The sequence below is a fragment of the Triturus cristatus genome, chromosome 12, assembly GCF_964204655.1.
Source record: "Triturus cristatus chromosome 12, aTriCri1.1, whole genome shotgun sequence".
Taxonomy (NCBI): domain Eukaryota; kingdom Metazoa; phylum Chordata; class Amphibia; order Caudata; family Salamandridae; genus Triturus; species Triturus cristatus.
Window position 1 is genome coordinate 474,299,114 of NC_140595.1, and position 18,709 is coordinate 474,317,822.

General features: G+C 45.3%; 1 long non-coding RNA gene across 2 annotated transcripts in view; it reads left to right on the top strand.

Annotated features, from left to right (window-relative positions):
* Positions 1 to 18,709, top strand: part of LOC146776128 (uncharacterized) — a 120,151-nt gene that overhangs the window by 92,072 nt on the left and 9,370 nt on the right. Inside the window, exons 4-5 of one of the 2 annotated variants that reach the window (XR_014972225.1) lie at positions 5,074 to 5,144; positions 5,237 to 5,317. The exons of the other annotated variant lie outside the window; for it this stretch is intronic. This is a non-coding gene — a long non-coding RNA (uncharacterized LOC146776128). Of the gene's footprint in view, positions 1 to 5,073; positions 5,145 to 5,236; positions 5,318 to 18,709 lie in introns of those variants that run through there. 2 annotated transcript variants of the gene reach the window in all.

The window sequence follows — 18,709 nt, forward strand, 5'->3', positions numbered from 1 at the left end:
CAGAGTCTCAGGAAAGGGTGGGACGTTCTGGACGACCCAAGCCATTCCGGGAGAAAAACAGAAGGTGAGGTCTGTGGTGGCCATTCGCCTTCTTGGGGGCCCCCCACTCCCGGACCAGGTTAGTGTCTGTCATGCACCCAAGCGATGGTTGAGGTGCAGCTCCAGTATCTCAGTCAGCGTTTCCCTGTGCCATATCTCAAGTGAGGCTCTCCAAAACAGACTTACTCTCCTGGGCCATCATAGCTGGTTCTGGTCTCAAAAGGCATCTGCCCTGGGATTTCTGTCTCCGTCGGGACTGAAGACTGGACCTGGTTCCTGATCTCGCCGCATTCTCCAGGGGCTCCTCCGGTGGCTCAATCTCGACAACATCACAGGTAGCCTTGAGGGAGCGTAGTTGGTGAGTTTTCCCTTCCCAGGTGAAGACCAAGCGAAAGGGGTGGCCCCACACATATGTGGTGTTGTGTTTTCAGAGAAAGACAGTCATCGGGCGAAATTCTCTCTGCTTCTGCAGCGTGATCATTGAGAGGTCCTGGAAAATTTGAAGTGGCTGGCCATGAAAGTGAACGGGTTGGCGTCTTTGGCCCTGCGAATGTTACGTTCCTTCAAGGGGAAGTTGTGTACACATGCCAAGGTGTCCGGGGGGCAGGTTCGCGACTTGGGAAGGGCCCGCTTGGTGGACTCTATCTAATCAGATGTCTGATGCCTGCGTATCACCTAGGATCTGAACAAAGAGAACAGTGATGTATTCCTCCACATTCCCTGCTTCTGTTGCCGTAGGGGCACTCATGATTCTAATGTTATTGCGCCTTGATCTGTGTTCAAGGTCCTCAGTATTGGCATGAAGGTCGATCTGCTGGTCTGTGAGGCGGATGAGTTCCTACCTGAGCTGCTCAATTTCCTCGTCCCTGGTGATCTCATCGGTTTCCAGGGTGTCCACTCGGTCCCCAATGTCCGAGATGTCTTTCCATACCACCTGCAAATCCTGTGCCGGATCTTTCTTGATCGGACAAAAATAGGGTCTCTAGATATGTCCGAGTGACCGTCGCCTCCCCTCCGTCCTCATCCACTGGGGATAGGGTGCTGCACAGGGGACTGGGCGATCCGCTGCTGGGGGGTATGGAGGATTTGGTGGGCATGTCTTTCCGCGAGTGATCCTTCTTGGCTTGGGGTGTTGCCATGTATTCTCCTGCAGTGGGGTCTCCTCCAGCTCCGTGTCCCCATGAGCCGGGGGAACTCAATCTCGACAAGAGTAGCTTTACACAGGTGAGAGGTCCCATTGTCCTACTTATGCCCGGGAAGGACGCAGACACTTGTAGCGCAATGTGGAGGCCCGGGGAGAGTGTTCAGTGCCAAGAGGGCCCCTCCCTTTAATAACGAGGTTCTGTGTGCCATCCCTAGCTGGTGGAATGAGATAAGGTAGGTTTTGGGGGTCTTGGCTGCACTGAAGGATGCCCCCTTCAGGAGGTTCCGGGGGTCCCAGCCCTTCCATCCTCATAGGGGGGAAGGTATGCTTGTGTGCCCCCAGGTGTGACCTTAGCTGTGTGCTGTCATGTTTCGGCCTGCTGCCCCTGTTGCTCACCGTTCCCCACTCACCGGGTGTGCGTGGGCCGCTTTTGTTTTGGCCTCCACGGTTTATCTCCATATGCCAGGTCCTTGTGGCCGCAGAGTCGATGCACTCCCTTCTCTGGAGGGGCACCCACACCTGCCGTCCCCCTCTACCCTGTGGCTTACCAGTTCTAAGCGGTCACCGCCTCCAGCGCCACCAGGGCTTGTCACTTCTGGGCCTGGCGGGGGCAGCGCGCATGTTGTCTGGGCACGGATAGCCAACAAGAGTTCACAGGCTCCACGGAGGGCACCTCTTGCACCTACTGACCCCTTCAGCCCTGCTGCTCGCTTTGCAGAGCAGTCACCGCCTCCAGCACTGCTGGGATGTGCTGCTGGGATGTGCTGCTGGGACGCGCCTCAGATTTGCACCGCCCACATGCTTCGCTATCAGGGCCCGGGTGTCCCAGAGGAGTTCACAGGCTCTCTGGAGATCTTGGGTGTGCTGGGTCCCCCACCGCTGTGTGAGGATGCTGGGGCAGTGCCAGGCTATGGTGGGGCCGGGGCGGAGGGGACCCGCATATGTGCAGCAGTCCCACACCAATGCTGTTTCTTTCTTTCTGTCCCTCATAGGCCCAGTCGACAGGGCCACTGGTGCCACCGGAGTCTCCACTTGCTGTACAGATGGTGAGAACCACCAGGTCCGGCCCTCTCCACGTCCTCTTTTCGTCAAGCAGACTGGTGCGTGTCCGCCGCCTCACGCTGTACCCACCTGGTTCAATCACGCCCCTCGGCCCACGGCTTGCTGAAGCTGGGTCTTCTCCACTCTCTCAGAGTTGCTGGGGTCTCCCGTTTGTGCTTCTGGCAGACACCGCCCTGCGCGCTTAATTTTCCAAGCCCGGTGAACCAAGAAGGACTCACGGACTCCTGACGGGCCGCGGGGCTTCAGATTCACCCCTAAAGTGCATGGGCGCCGAGGATGCATCTAGTTTAGCTGGGTCGGAGCGGAGGGACCTGAGTATGCGTCCACTCACTCTGCCATCCTGACCACGCCCCCCCTTGTATATATACAATATATAATAAAGTCATCAACACATATACTTTTAAGAGAAAATGATGTATTGGTATGTCATAGCAGGCAGGTAGACCTAAAACAGGAGATGGAAATGGATAAAAAATCACCCAGCGTATCTTTAACATCTTTAACATCGAATTTGATTTTAAATCCTTTAGTTCCATCCCATCTATGTCTCCAATATGTACGATGTCAGAATCTTATTTCCCAAAGGCTCTACTTTTCTTTCTGATGCTCTGGTTTCGTTTCAACATGTTCTTACCTCCAAAATGTGTTAGCTCAGATCAAGCTATGATCTAAAAACTAGTCTAAAAACATTATTATTACTTTGGGTCACTCAAAAACATGAAGATTTATATGTTTCTCTTCAGGCCTATATTGCAACTTATATTACAGGATCACAAACTGTTGATTTGATCCCACCAGGAAGAAGTCCTCAACAGTCTCCATCCAAGGAAATCTGCCACCAGTTCTGGATAATCATAATTCTCAAAATCAATGTAGGTGGCATTGCATGAGGAAGAATAGACAGAAAGAGCAAATGTATTCCCTACTACAATTATTTTCAGGGCAGACTTCAAACTTAAAGAAAGTCTTGTGGCACAGAATACATTTGAGAATCTAAAAAGAAGCTCTTGTATGTACAAGGGTGAGTTTTGCCTAATTTCTTAAATAAAGGAACATCAGAAAGAAAAACAAATTCAGGCACAGTGGAAGCTAAGAAAAAAGGAACACATATAGATGAATTTCCAATCTTATGCATACAAGATGGACTCTATTTCTGGTGTAAAGCCTACCGTTCAATCAACCCCTTATGCTAATTTGTAGTAGCTGATTCCAGCACACAGATGGAATGTGATCACTCCTCTAAATATTATGCCTTATACATCCCTGTTATATCCAGAAGGTTCAGCATTTATTAAGAATAACTCCCAGGTGTACAGCTACAATCCCTCAACTGCATCTGAAAATAATATCAAGTCATTAACTGCATAGAATAGTTCCTCCTGAGAGAAGTATAAAAATCCCGAGGCAGTCTAACCTACAGTCTTTAATTTGAGAAATATTGCACCTAAACCATAGATGTTTTAAAACTATACTCACCTTCTAGACTTTTTTAGTGCTATCCCTACTCTACATCTATCACATTCTAAAGGCATCTTAATTGTAATTTTTCCAGAAGAGGATGCTCACCTCTCAAACGGCAGCTAATTTGATTCTTTTTGTTGCTGAATCTTTTCAAATGATGGGCATAGACACTGTGCCTATTCCAATTAATATTTCCGAGACAACAACCAACGAAACCCAGAGAGATTTAAAGATTCCATCATTGTGCCCTAAGGTGACTGACAACTCCACAAATAATCCCTTTTGTCTGCCATCTCAGCTAATAATAAAGCCCTCAGAGTTGGGGACAGACTAATCCAAGGTCCAGCAGGAAATATTGCTCAAATATTTTCCAGTCACCAAGGGGAATCAAGGGCCTGACTCCTAAGAGTTTTGAGTACAACCTTGATTCTACACCCATGTTCTTCAATATTTTAGAAGTCCCCTCCCCTCCAACCTCCCTTGAATTTGAAGTTGGAATTGCTCTAGTATAAAATTCTTAAGAGCAAACTTGTCATACCTGTGCTCGAGAGGGAGTCGCGGCTGCATCCGGACTTCCGCATTCCCGGGTATAAAGCACATCACGTCGGAACGTTTGATGCTTCGCGTTCGAGTTGTTTGAGGAGAGACGTCACTTTCGGGTTTCCGTTCCGCTTCCGGGTCACACTTGTTCGTGGAGACGCCTCGCGCTGGATTCCCGTCATCCTGCTCTGGATCGTTGGGGAGAATCGTTCAACCGTAACTTGCAGACACCTTGATTTTGACTCATTGTTCTTCGAGAGAACTTCACCACGTAAAGGCGGTAACGCGCTCGCGTTCATTGTGAAGGGTTTGTCCCTCCAGGGAAGCTTCTTTAGCGGCAGCTTTGGGGCTCCATTCAGTAGCTCGTTAGTATTAGTGATTCACTGGCCCTCGTGGTGAGCAACATAGGGGCTTCTCGCAAGGGCGTTGCGGCATCTGCCTCTTCTTATGCGTGTGCAAACACTGCTCATACTCGCACCTCAATTCTGTTGTGCCTTTCACTCCATGTTGTAATGTTTTCAATGTATATATGGTTATGGAAAGAATAGCCTTCTCTTTTATGCCTTCCCATGTCGCTGTTTATGGAAATTAACTGCAAACAGGTGTCACAGAAGTGCAGAGGGTTGTGACTAGAACAACCTACAATAAGTAGAAGGAGTGAACTTTATAGGTTGTGCTATTAACAACCAAGGCTGATTATTGCGGCCACAAGACAGTCCATGTCGACGCTCACTTGGTGAGGGTAAGAAGAGTAGTTACATCTTCTATGAATTTTATCATAGCTCAGAGTGTGTAGATAATTAACGTTTTTGTTTCTTTATGTTTAGAAGCATCACACTGGTCATTTCAGTTATTTACATTATTTTTTGGACATCCGAGGAAGAGGGGAGAAGTTCAGGTAGATATGGGATACTTGTGTAGTTGTTATTGCTAGATTAGTTGCCCTGTCTGTTAAGCTGGCTGTCTGCTAACTTCACCTTCTGTTTGCAGGACTTCTTTTGGATCTCAGTGGGACTCTCGAGGTGCTGAAGGTGCGCTGGACCTGCCTTGTTTCTCATTCCCTTGTCTCCCCTCTTCCCCCCATTCACTTGTTCTGCTTTGACTTTGTTGGGCGGGACTGGTGGTGGAGGGAAGTTGGGAATTGTCATCTGTTTCCTGCTTCCTGCCCCCACAGAGACCTCAGGTGAGCCTGACAGAACGCGAAGCCCACGTGGAATCTCTGCCTGGTCGGGATGGAGGAGAACAAGATCACCCTAGTAGCTTTAGCTCATATGATAGGGAATTTACAGAAAGAAACGCAAGCCCTTTCCCTCAGAGTAGACGCATTGCAGAGAAATGTGGTCAAAGAGACCACAAAAGGGGCTGAAGGAGGCCTTCCTCCTTCCTTGTCCCCCCAAGCGGTAGCCAGTAATCCGGTGATTCAAGTTACCACCCCTCCCACTATACCACTAGCACCCCCAGAAAGATTCACGGGAGATCCTTCCCGTTTCGCAGCCTTTATTAATCAATGACAACTGCACTTTATGTGCAAGGCTGCTTGTTTTCCCACAGAACAGGCCAAGGTGGCCTTTGTGTTATCATACCTGGGGGGAGTTGCAGCTACCTGGTCTATTCCTTTGGTAGAACGGAATGACCCTCTTTTATACAATTACAACCTATTTAAGGAGGAACTGAAAAAATTGTTCGATAGACATTCTTTCATACAGTCCGTCGATTCCGAACTGTTGAATCTGAAGCAGGGTTCTAAGGATTTGGTTACATACATTGCAGAATTCAACCGCCTGGTAGTAGAAGCAGGTTGGCCTGAAGAAAAAAGAAGTGCTTTATTTTACATGGGGCTTAAAGACGATTTAAAAGATGTGTTATCTCAGGTGGTAGAACCCCCCCCAAGAGTGTAAGGCTCTTATGGACCTAACCGTGAAGTTGGATCATAGGTTACATGAGCGGAGGAGGGAGAAGGGGCGACCAGAGGCACGGCTTCTGACCTATAGAGAAAAGCGCACAGAGACCGAGAAGTCTGCTACCGAGGTGGACCCAATGCAGATAGGGAGCTTAAGAGGTCCTCTCAGTAATGAGGAGAGACAGCGGCGTCGTGACCAAAAATTATGCCTGTACTGCGGTAAACAGGGGCATTTCTTGAGAGATTGTGCAGTTAAACCAAATAAATCAAAGGAGCAGGGAAACTAAGGAGCCTGGGATCTATGGGGACAAGAATTTCAGGCGGTTCAGGTTTAATAGTCTCCCAACCCATAGTTATAGAAAATTCATGCACCATGCTCTCCCATTTCCATGTTGATGCGTTGTTAGAGTGGGGAGGTAATCAAGTTAAGGTCCGTGCTATGGTGGATTCCGGGGCTACCGGTAATTTCATGGACATCCAGTGAAAAACATTCCTCGTGAAGCAAAGTCCATTATAGAAGAAGTGCGAACCATAGATGGGAGTATTAATAAATCAGGTCCAGTTACACACACCACTATCCCATTACGAATGTGCATAAATGAAATACACACTGAAACCGTTGTTTTTGATTTAATCAAATCTCCTCAGTTTCCTGTTGTGTTAGGGGTCGCGTGGTTGTCACAACATAACCCAACCATAAATTGGAGTCAGAGGAATGTGTCCTTTGCCTCACAATTTTGCAGCGAACATTGCTTGACGCAGCCTAAAATTGCAGCTCCTTTGTTAGGTCCCTGTATACCATCTGAGCCTGCCCTCCCTTCCTGTTATTCGGACTGGAAGGACGTATTCGACAAACAAAAGGCTACATCACTTCCACCCCATCGTCCCTATGACTGCAGAATAGACTTAATACCGGGGGCTCAGATACCTTGTAGTCGTATTTACGCGCTAACTGAAAAGGAGAACCTTTATCTGCGTGAATATTTGGATGAAATGCTCCGCATAGGCTTTATTCGTCCTTCCCGGTCACCTGCTTCCTCTCCTCTCTTTTTCATCCCCAAACGAGAGGGAGGCCTCAGATGCTGTATTGACTATCGCAGTTTGAATAATAACACCATTAAAAATCGATATGCTTTGCTGTTAATACCATCATTATTGGATCAGGTGAAGAATGCTAAGATCTTTACAAAGTTGGACTTACGAGGGGCGTACCACTTAGTGCGAGTCCAACAAGGTGATGAATGGAAGACAGCTTTCCGCACTAAGTTTGGGCTTTATGAATATCTGGTTATGCCCTTTGGGCTTTGTAACGCCCCTGCCGCGTTCCAATATTTCATTAATGAGGTGTTGAGGGACATGTTGGACATCTATGTAGTTGCCTACATAGATGATATACTGGTATATTCGTCTTCTGTGGAGGAACACATAGATCATGTACAATCAGTATTAACAAGACTTCAAGACAACCAGTTATATGTCAAATTGGATAAATGTGAATTCCATACAACCAAGGTAGGCTTTCTAGATTTCGTTTTAACACCTGCAGGAGTTAGTATGGATCCACAGAAAGTAGAAGCAATAACACAATGGCCTTCTCCCAAAACTTTGAAGGATGTTTAGACCTTTTTAGGGTTCGCCAATTTCTATAGGCGGTTTATTGACAGATTTTCTGAATTGGCGTCCCCCATCACCAAACTATTGAAGAAAAACTTTGAATTTGTATGGTCCCCTACAGCAGACGCTGCCTTTGAAACCTTGAAACGAGCTTTTACTGAAGCTCCTATCTTGAGACACCCAGATCCTTCTCGTCCTTTTTTGGTAGAAACTGATGCGTCTCAGACAGCTATTGGAGGCATTTTATCGCAAAGAGACACTTCTACTGGCTATTTACATCCTGTTGCCTTCTTTTCCCACAAACTTTCTGCTGCAGAACAGAATTATTCAGTAGGCGATAAGGAGCTCCTGGCTATCAAACGAGCTTTCGAGGAGTGGAGACAATATTTGTTAGGCACCTTACATAAAGTTACCGTCCTCACTGACCATAGGAATTTACTGTTTCTTAAATCAGCAAGAGCATTGTCCACAAGGCAGTTACGGTGGACTTCTTTCTTTAGTGAATATGATTTTATCATCCAATATCAACCTGGAAGAAAACATGGGAAGGCTGATGCATTATCTCGATTGGGGTTCGATTCAAATGAACCCAACCCTGACCCGCCTCCTATCATCGCTACAGATCGTATTGTAGGGGTGTGGAAATATGGATTTTCCTGGTCAGTTATGTCCCCTATCTTGGACCCCAACGGTTCTATGTGCATGTTACAAGTACATGTATGTTCCCTCCAGTTCCAGTTATGAAGACGCAAACACATGTGCGTCCACCGTTAACATGTCCTCTTTCAGATCCGCCATGAATGGGCCGGATATTCCATTCCTAAGTACAAAAGGCCACCGCCTTTATATGGTTCACTTATGCTATTTTTCAGTCCAGGCAAGTAGGCCCTGATTCTGTCATCAAGCTTTTCCTTCTTTCTGCCTCTGAAGCTCCAGTCTGAGTCTGCATCTGTGACCATGAACTTTGTCTCATTCCCTGCGCGGCTCACGATGCCTGACATTAGCTTGCTGCCTGCCAAGAACTGTATTTCACCTTCGAAATTATCTGCTCCGATCCCTGCCCAATGCATTCCTGTCTAGTAGTTTAAGTAAACATTCTGCCAGCTACCGAGCAAAGGCCCGGCTTCTCTGTCTTCATGCAAGTAATTCATAGCCCTGTTACTATGGAAGATTCCTGCCCTCGCATCTAGTGTAGACACTTAGACGCTTGTACACGCACTAACAGTCAGTATAGTCAGTATAGAATAAGATTCTACTCTAAGAGACCTCTCTTTTGGATAAACATAGTTCTTTAAACATAGGATGTTAGATATGATTTGGGATTAGGTTGACTTGACCCTCCAGACTTCTGTCGCCACATGTAGAGCTAAATGTCAAGTCCCCTTCACCCCCTAGTTGCACGTCAATCACACGTCATGCTGCTGTGCGCGCATCTCTGCCAAGTATTTCTGCTGACATTGCGAAATTATTTCATAGGTCCACCCATATGTGACATCACAACCAATGACGTTTCCTTGTTACACCCAATTACGCCTCCTTCAGCTACGCATGTAAAATGTTATCTTTGCTATCAATTGTTACGCCTCTTGCATTGGCTTCACTGTAATGCCTATTGTATAAAAGTGAATAATTATCAATAATGTATGTACTTCACTTCCTGAACCTTCGTGGTGATGGAACCTGGAGCAACCGATTATAATCGACCATTGGAATAAAGCCCATTCCGAACCTCTAATACCACGGATTCTGCCTCTTATTTACTGAGCTAATTTATTATGTTTCTGTATCAAATTAAGTCCCGGTAATTAAATTATTTACCACATGAATGGCGCCCGAACAGGGACACTTTCTCATCTCACGCGCCAGTGGTGCGTTGCAGGCCCGGTCTCCTGCCACAGCTGGACGGACAACAACGCGTACCAGCAGGATTTCCTGTATCTCCCTCCGGTCAAGCGGGGGCGACTGAGGCTGCGATCAACACCCAGACGAGGCGGTGAGAAGTGCGAAGTATCCCGACCAGAGCCTAGCTGAGAGAGCAAGATCCGAGGTATACAGAGGCCCACCAGTTTCCGAAGTCCCGAGTCGAGTCCAGTTTCCGAAGTGTTCGAGTCGAGTCCAGTCCGGTTCAAGTTCAGTTCAGTTCCGTTCCGAGGCCTTCCGTTCCGAGCTACCCGGTGAGTACCATTACTGGGGAGGCGTTCTGGCGTGCACATAAGTTGTGCCGGTCCAGACGGGTTTGGGTACACAAATCCGGTCTGCACTGTTTTAGCAGTGTATCTGTACTGTTTAGCAGTACATCTAGTATATCTAGTATATAAATTCAGAATAATTCAGTTAATGCCGAGTATTATGTTCAGTAATTAAGTTTCCTTAGATCGTATCATCATTGTTGCTCAGGAATGTTAAATGTTAAATGTTTTTAGTACGTTCTGCATATTGTGGTATGAATGACTGTTCATTATTGTGATTACTGTATTAAGTTTGTTCAAGATCAAGTATCAGATCAGTTCTCAATATGCCGCTCTTTTCGAAATTAAGACAGATCACAACTAGAAAAGGGGTACTCGAAGAAGCTGTTCCTATTCCTCCTAGGGACACTCCAGGGTACTTCATGTATCATAAACACGGCTTAGACGCTATATTATTTCTTGATTTATGGGTAGACTACACTAAGGAATTACCAGAAAGTCAGAGGTGGCCCGCAGCTGGGACCTGGGATGCAGAGTGCATCGTGAAAGTAGAGGAAGAATTATGGAAAAAGAAAGCTAGACAATCACAGAAAGACGCCATTGAATTATGGCGTAAAGAATCGTATAGACGTACAGAAAAAGCACGTAGACAGGAAGAGAAGAGTAAAGAGAATTCAAATGAAGTCCGAGAAAATCTATTAATTGAAGAAGGTGCACGAGTGAAATCAGAACAAGTAGACAGACAAAGACATGCCCTTATGAAGGGTATGTATCCCCTTCTGGCCGAGGGATTACCTAAGGCTACTGCGGGGATACCAAAAGACTTGCCACCCCCATTATTTCCAATAAAAGTACATCCTAAGGGGCATCCTAGAACCGCAGAAGATGTTTTTCTTTCCTCATATTTAGATGACGCAGCTCCCGAGTACGCTAATTCCGCCCCACATAGACCACCTGCCAGAGAGGTTCAACACCGAGATCCAGTATCTGTATCTCTACAGCAACAAATTCCGAAACACAAGTTCCGGCAAGCACATCTGGTTCTACATCTGTTCCTACAGCTACTTCTATAGCTGTGTCTACACCTATAGTTGCTGTATCGCGTTCAACGAATCCTTTCACGCCCGATACCCCAGATGGGGCTACGGGAGGTGCTACCAATATTTTTTCTACGCCACCCAGAATAAATAAACTTACTTTTCAAGAATCTGCACATTCACGTACCCCCAAACTCATAAATGCCCGCACACTTAAGGAACTTCTTATAGATTGTAGATATGACCCTGTGCCCGGCAAAGAGGACGAAATGATCCTGGCATCATTACGTATCAGACGAGCCGCGGTGTATTTAGGGAAGTTACCAGGAATGACTATGCATCTAGATAATATATATCATTTTGTCCAAACAGGGCGAGATTCTGAATGTATTAACAGAGCTATGGAATACCAGAAAGTGGAGATACAGGGGGAACTGTTACGTTTCCTTATAAATTGTGTGATCAGAAATCAAGACCGACCGGGGGTAGACCCGGAAGCAATGCAAATTCTTACCAGATGGAGCCAGAATATATCAGAAGGGAGACATGATAAGCAAAACTGTATAATAGCCATGTGCAGAAAGATCCGTAAAGAAATAGAACGTCTACACGAAGAAAGATTAGCGGTAGACCAGTTTGAACAAAATGAGGAGGAGGAAGGATCAGGACTGCCCACAGGACAGTCAGAAACCATAGCCTATGTAGGTAGAGGAAGATCTTGTAATAGTACTAGATGTCTTACTGACCCGATACGTCCGATATGTCTAGAAAATAACAGGAATTTTCAAACACCTATAATAAATATAAGGTCCCCCGAGCATTCGTTCCAAACCACTGACAAATTACTGCGAGAACGAAGGGGTTATCATTTTCTCGATTCTATGGATGAACAAGAATTAGCCAGGTCAGCCGTTCATTGGGTTGACAGTCCCGGAAAGTATGATGATGATACAGTAGCACACACATTTTTGAATCTCACCCCAGATGAACAGCGTTTAGCTGGGATTTATATGATTCAACAACTTCTTATACTATATAAAAGCCAACATTCAGATCCTGGTCCCTTACCTGACATATTGACTGAATTACTCACGAATAGATGGAGAGGTTCAGGTACTAAGCTAATTAAAGAAATACTAGAATCAAGAAAGCAGTACATTCTTTTTATATGCCCAGAACATGTCTCACTGCCCATTAAGGAAAGAACCACGTATTACATGGACAGACAGAATCCCTTACGAGAAGTACACCCAATAAAAGGCGAGGACAATGAGTTTAAACGTGTATATGTATATACGCCCATATCGAAAATAGAATTGTTAGAAATGAAGAAAGTGGTACCCAGTCATGACAAAGACCCAGCGGGTTTCCACCGAGAAATTAAAGACATGTTACTCATGGGAGAGTATACCTATCCCGACATTATGACAATATTAAAGGTATTAATGCCTGCTGGCATTTATGAAAAACTCAAGGAAAAAGAGTGGGAGGTGGGAGACCAAAAGATAGATTGGACAGCATTAGAAAATGAAGAAAAGGCCCGAGGTCCAGGTTCGGGGCTTGGGGACAAAACTAAAGCACTACCAGGTTTACTAGTACAGGTACTGCCACGCTTATTAACCACGAAAAAGGAAGACTGGGGTGCAATTTCAGCCTGTAAACAAAAGCAAGATGAAGACACTAGTGATTTCTATGCACGATTTGAAAAATGTTTTGGTATAAATAGTGGCATAAAAGCAAGTAGCGAATCATACCCACATCTGTTTGTGACAAAATTAGTTGAAAATTCCTTGCCCCAAGTGAAGAATAGAGTATTAAAATTCGAGAGTACCTGGCAAGGTAACACCCCATCACAAATGTTACAAATGTTACAGTATCATCACAATAGAATTAGAGAGGAACAAGATCATGAACAAAGACGCATGAAAGACACGAAAATGAAAATGCTAGTCTCCCAGACAGTTCCAGCTGAAGGACATAAAAAGGGTACGACACATTCCGGTGATTCAGCAGGACCTGTAAAAGGGACAAGCAACTATTGTAAACAGCCAGGACATTACATACACGATTGCCCAGTTCTGAAGCGTAATATCGCCACAGGTATTACAAAAGAAAGACCACGGCCACTTAGACAGGATCAGAATGAACAAGGAGCACCGCAGCATGCACAGGCCATGCCAGCTCCACAACAATCTATACAGTTTGTGCCAGCCGCACCAGCGTTGCCTGCTGCTGCCACACAAACCACGACACGACAGCTGTACCAGACCGCACAGTATGACTACCCTGATTATCAACGATACGCATGAACCAGCCTAGAGAGGGAAGTTGACTTACCCCTTATCGAGGTCCCTGTAGACCAAGAAGGACCTTATGTACATAGTGAATTATTAGGTCAAGACAGAAAATTTTTACTCGATACAGGGGCAAGTCGAACAACCATAAAACGTAGTGAAGTTCCAGGGGCACCCCTCTCAGGCTCACAGAATATTTCCATTGGTTTTTCAGGAAAACCTATTGTTAATGAAGTATCACAGCCTCTTCCACTTACGATAGGACCCTTGACCAGAACTACAGATTTATTGCTTACTAAATCATGTCCAGAAAACTTGTTAGGTATAAAAACACTGAAAGCTCTAGGAGCTATAATATGTTGTTCTCCGGAAGGAGTAAGATTGTTTTTACGTGATTTCAAAGGTCACTATGTGTCTCGAGACATGGATCCCCGACTGCAGACTTTACCTACACATCTATGGGCACAAGGCCCTACTGATGTTGGTTGCATGAATATTACACCATATCGAGTTACACTGAAGGCAGGAGTGGTACTACCACGAATGCGACAATACAAGTTACCACCAGATGCTGTAGTGGCTTTACTACAAATCATTGACGAGCTCATTGCCCAAGGAGTGGTTGTAGAAACAGACTCCAATGTATGTAATTCACCGATAATTCCGATTCTTAAACGAACAGATCCGAAGGCCCCGCCAGTATATCGATTGGTTATTGATTTACGCGAATTGAACAAATGCATTGTGCCACAATTCCCTGTGGTCCCAGATATCTCGTCATTACTGACAGCTATTGATTCCGAAGCAACATTCTTTACTGTAATTGATCTCAAAAATGCCTTTTTCAGCGTCCCAATAGATCCGGAAAGCCAATATTTGTTCGGATTTAGTTTAAATGGACGTAGCTTCAAATTCTCACGCGCACCTCAAGGATTTACAGAAAGCCCCAGCATCTATAGCCAAGCACTGAAACGAGAACTCGACAGTATCCACATGCCAGTTAACACTGCCTTGCTTCAATATGTCGATGATCTGCTGATCACCGCTAGAAGCGAACCCGAATGTGAGAAAGCATCACTGATAGTTTTACAATTTCTAGCCAAAAAGGGGCACAAGGTGTCCCCTTCTAAGCTGCAATTCTGTGTCCAGTGAGTTATTTACCTTGGTCACTCGCTGTCCAAGGAGGGAAGGCAGCTTACACCCGACCGCATTCAGTTAATAGCTAACATGCCAATACCCAAGACACAAAAGGAGGTGCGGGCTTTCATAGGCCTCACTTCATATTGTAGACAGTGGATCCCTCAGTATGCATTTCTAGCAAAACCACTCATTCAGTTGACAACACAGGAGGCAGCCACATCGACTGTTCTCCCTTGGACTCAGGAACATACACAAGCTTTTGAAAGCTTAAAGACAGCCTTATGTCAAGCACCGGTTTTAGCAACACCATGTTACAGAAAACATTTTACACTCTTTGTTACAGAACGAGAAGGTACTGCCTTGTCAGTACTCACACAGGAACAAGCAGGATCACACAAACCGTGTGCTTATTTTTCTAGTACATTAGATCCCGTAGCTCAGGCTCTGCCTGCGTGCCTGAAATCAGTGGCAGCGACAGCTTTAGCAATCAGACAAAGCGATGCTATAGTGTTAGGACATCCATTGACAGTTCAAGTACCACATGCAGTAGAGGTTCTTGTGAATCGAACGCAAACACAACACTTGACTATAGCACGACTTACAGGGTATGAACTAACATTGTTTCAGCCACATATAGAAATCAGACGTTGTAACACATTGAATCCTGCCACACTTTTACCTGTAATCGGAACAGACCCACTAGCCCATGACTGTATTGATGTTATTACAATCACGACGAAACCCAGACAAGACTTGACAGATGTCCCATTGTCAGACCCAGACCTGACGTTGTATGTAGATGGCTCATGTATGAGAACAAGTACAGGAGAGTTAGTAGCCGCTTACGCAGTCACAACAGACACTGAAATTATTGAAACAAATTGCATAAATACCTTGTCCGCTCAAGCAGCAGAGCTCGTCGCTCTGACACAAGCCTGTATTCAAGCCACAAATAAAAACGTCAACATATACACTGATTCACGTTATGCATTCGGAGTTGTACATGACTTCGGCGTGCTGTGGCGAGAGAGAGGTTATTTAACTTCTCACGGTGCCCACATTCAGCACGGACCCCTCATTCATGCCTTATTAGATGCAATACATTTACCCATTGCAATATCGATTATGAAATGCAAAGCACATACGAAAGTTACTGATATCATTTCTCAAGGCAATGATTTAGCTGACAGAACAGCTAAACAGACTGCTCAAACTCAAACATCCGACATGACAAAGACAATAGTCCCGACGCCAACACATTGTATGACGGTTAAAGATCCTACTCTTGACGTAATTGATATACAGACACATGCTACACCAGACGAAATAAAGAAATGGATTGAATTAGGAGGGATCCAAACGGATCAAGGATGGTTGATGAAGGAAAAGTCTGTGTGGTTCCTTCCTGATTCAATGGTCCAGGTTATAATTAACACTGTACATAGTCCAGCACATCTAGGAGAAAAAGCTATGCTAGATAGCATTCAATACATTTGGTTCAATAAACATTTACGAGCAGCAGCCAAACAAAAAGTTCGTACCTGTATGATCTGTTGTCAGTTCAACCCAGGAAAAAGCGTTCCCGTAGAACAGGGTGGATTTCAGCCTCCTGATCACCCTTTTGAAGTCCTCCAGATGGATTATATCCAGATGGAACGATGTCGAGGATTCAAATATGTTCTCGTAGTTGTTTGTGCTCTTTCCCGTTGGACGGAGGCATACCCGGTTTCAGATTACACGGCCCCGACTACTGCCAAACAGTTAGTTCGAGAATTCTTCCCACGATACGGTTTACCACGTGTTGTTCACTCAGATAACGGCCAGCCGTTCTCATCCGAATTAATGAGACACGTTTCACTTTTGTTAGGCTATCAGTGGAAATTCCACTGTGTCCGACACCCCGAAGCAGCAGGTCTCGTAGAAAGACATAATCAGACCCTGAAAATTAGATTGTCTAAAATATGCAGAGAGAAAGGTGTCGACTGGGTAGTAGCGTTACCAGTTGCACTCTTTTACACAAGAATGGTAGCACACTCTCGAACAGGGCTATCCCCGTATGAAGTGATCTTCGGCAGACCACCAAATATGTGGGGGACACCTATACCACGCAAAATAACTGATATTGACTGTAATATGCTGACAGATTATTTGGCCTCCTTGATGTCTGCACTACAATCTTGTCGTTCACAGGTAGCTGCAGCTTTTCCTGACAACACTGAGGTGAAACCCCATGACGTAATTCCGGGGGATCTCGTTTTAGTGAGGAACTTTGATCGAAAGACTCAGCTGGATCCTAGGTGGAAGTCACCGAAATTGGTCTTGCTCACCACAAGGACAGCCGTGAAGATCGAGGGCAGGAAAGGCTGGATTCATTCAAGTCATATCAAGAAATTCCATGGACTACCAGCGGATGTGAATACCACACCTCGTGTGTCTTCACCCATTGACTCAAAACTTCCTTTTGTTGAAAAGAGTAATTCCGAACTTTATAAACTAAAACTCAGGTCCAATCAGTCAAGCAATTTGATTGTTTAAGTCCTCTCCGAGGTGAAGCGGTTGAATTGTCTCTGACATGTATCCCTTGGACCTGAATAGAGAATGCACCCGAAAAATGCTGAAACGACAGGCGTACTGTAAATCACTGCGTAGTCATTGTACAGTGACGTTATTAATTTTGTTGTCCTTAAGTCTTTTAATAATTACTGCAAGTATATTGTTGCATATATATTATCCTATTTTTAGACACGTTTATAATGTTACTGCTGAACATTCTTTTAGTGAATTACCTCCGCTTGAGTTGTCTTATAGATTTGCGCTGCGCAATAACACGTTTATTAGTATGTTACATCATTCCCATCAGGTTAGCAATGCTACAAATTGTTGGATATGTGGCCGACTCCCTCCCTATCAGAATTATAAAGGAATTCTACCTCTCTTTCCATATCCGTTCACACACAACGGCTCCTGTGGAGCATGGTTTAGCTTAATTAATTCCTTAGATTCAAATTCTGCAGTTTATCAAGACAACTGGGTATGGGGAAATCTGAACTTAGTTTTACTTAAAGTCTGCCACCCCAACAAGGAGGGACTTCCCAAAAGAACAGGAACTGATCTAGAAAATGAAGTATATGGATTAGGTAATTTCACGCTTAATCTTATGATCCTAAATGTCGAATCCGAAGCTACTCCAATTTTGCCCGCTATGTCAATATTTCCAGTAAAAGGTGAATTATGTGTAAGAAAGAATGGTTCCATACATATGGGCCATAGTAGATGCACCACTGTAGTAGAATTTAGTGATCAAGGCAAGTCTACATTTAGAGCTTCCCGCCATTCCTATTTCATATGTGGTCAGACGGCCTATGTACGTTTGCCTCTAGATTGGGATGGTACCTGCTACATTGGATTTCTTTTGCCACCTGTTTTCCTAGCTCCTCCTGATTATCACAGAAATACTCATTTAGTATATAATAGAGTAAGGAGAGATCTCCCAATAGTCGATTACACTGAAACAGCATGGGAAAAATACACAGATTTCAATAAAGGTCTCTTTCCCTATATAGGTACAGTTACTAATAGTAAGCTGATACGTAGATTAACCAGAACCCTTGAAGCAGTAGTGAACGAAACTATTTCCGCCTTAGGCAACTTAACAGAAGAGCAGTCTGCTATGCGGATTGTTGTGCTTCAAAATCGTCTTTTCCTTGACGTCATCCTGGCCGATAGGGGCGGAGCTTGTAGGGTCATCGGATCAAGCTGCTGCGTATTCATACCAGAAAATTCGCCATCTGTATATAAAGCTATAACCCGCCTTCATAAGATTGTGAGCCAGATACACCAGAATCCAGGCACTTGGACTTGGTCCGGGTGGTTTTGGAGCGTGTTATCAGCCTGGGGATGGAGAGTTCTATCCTTCCTAGGTATCGGCCTTCTCATACTATTCAGTTGCTGCTTATGCCTGCAATGTGGACCAGCGATTTGTGGTCTGTGTGCCACATCGTGTATTCCACATCAAGATTTTCGTTCAAGATCCCGGAAGAGGGGGAGGAGCCTAGCGCGCAACCAAGATGGCCGCGTAGGTGCGAGGCTCCCGAGGACCTCCGCGACCTCCTGAATAAATCCTGGAAATATCCTGTCCTTGTTAAGGGGACTGTGTTGGGGAACCCGAGCTGAGGCACTACCCGTTTTCTGGGCTCGAATCGGACCCCGAACACCGGTGGGAACATCGACTGAAGGTTGCGGCCTTCTCCTCGCCGGCCCCCCGGATTGGAGTAGTGGCGCGATCCGGG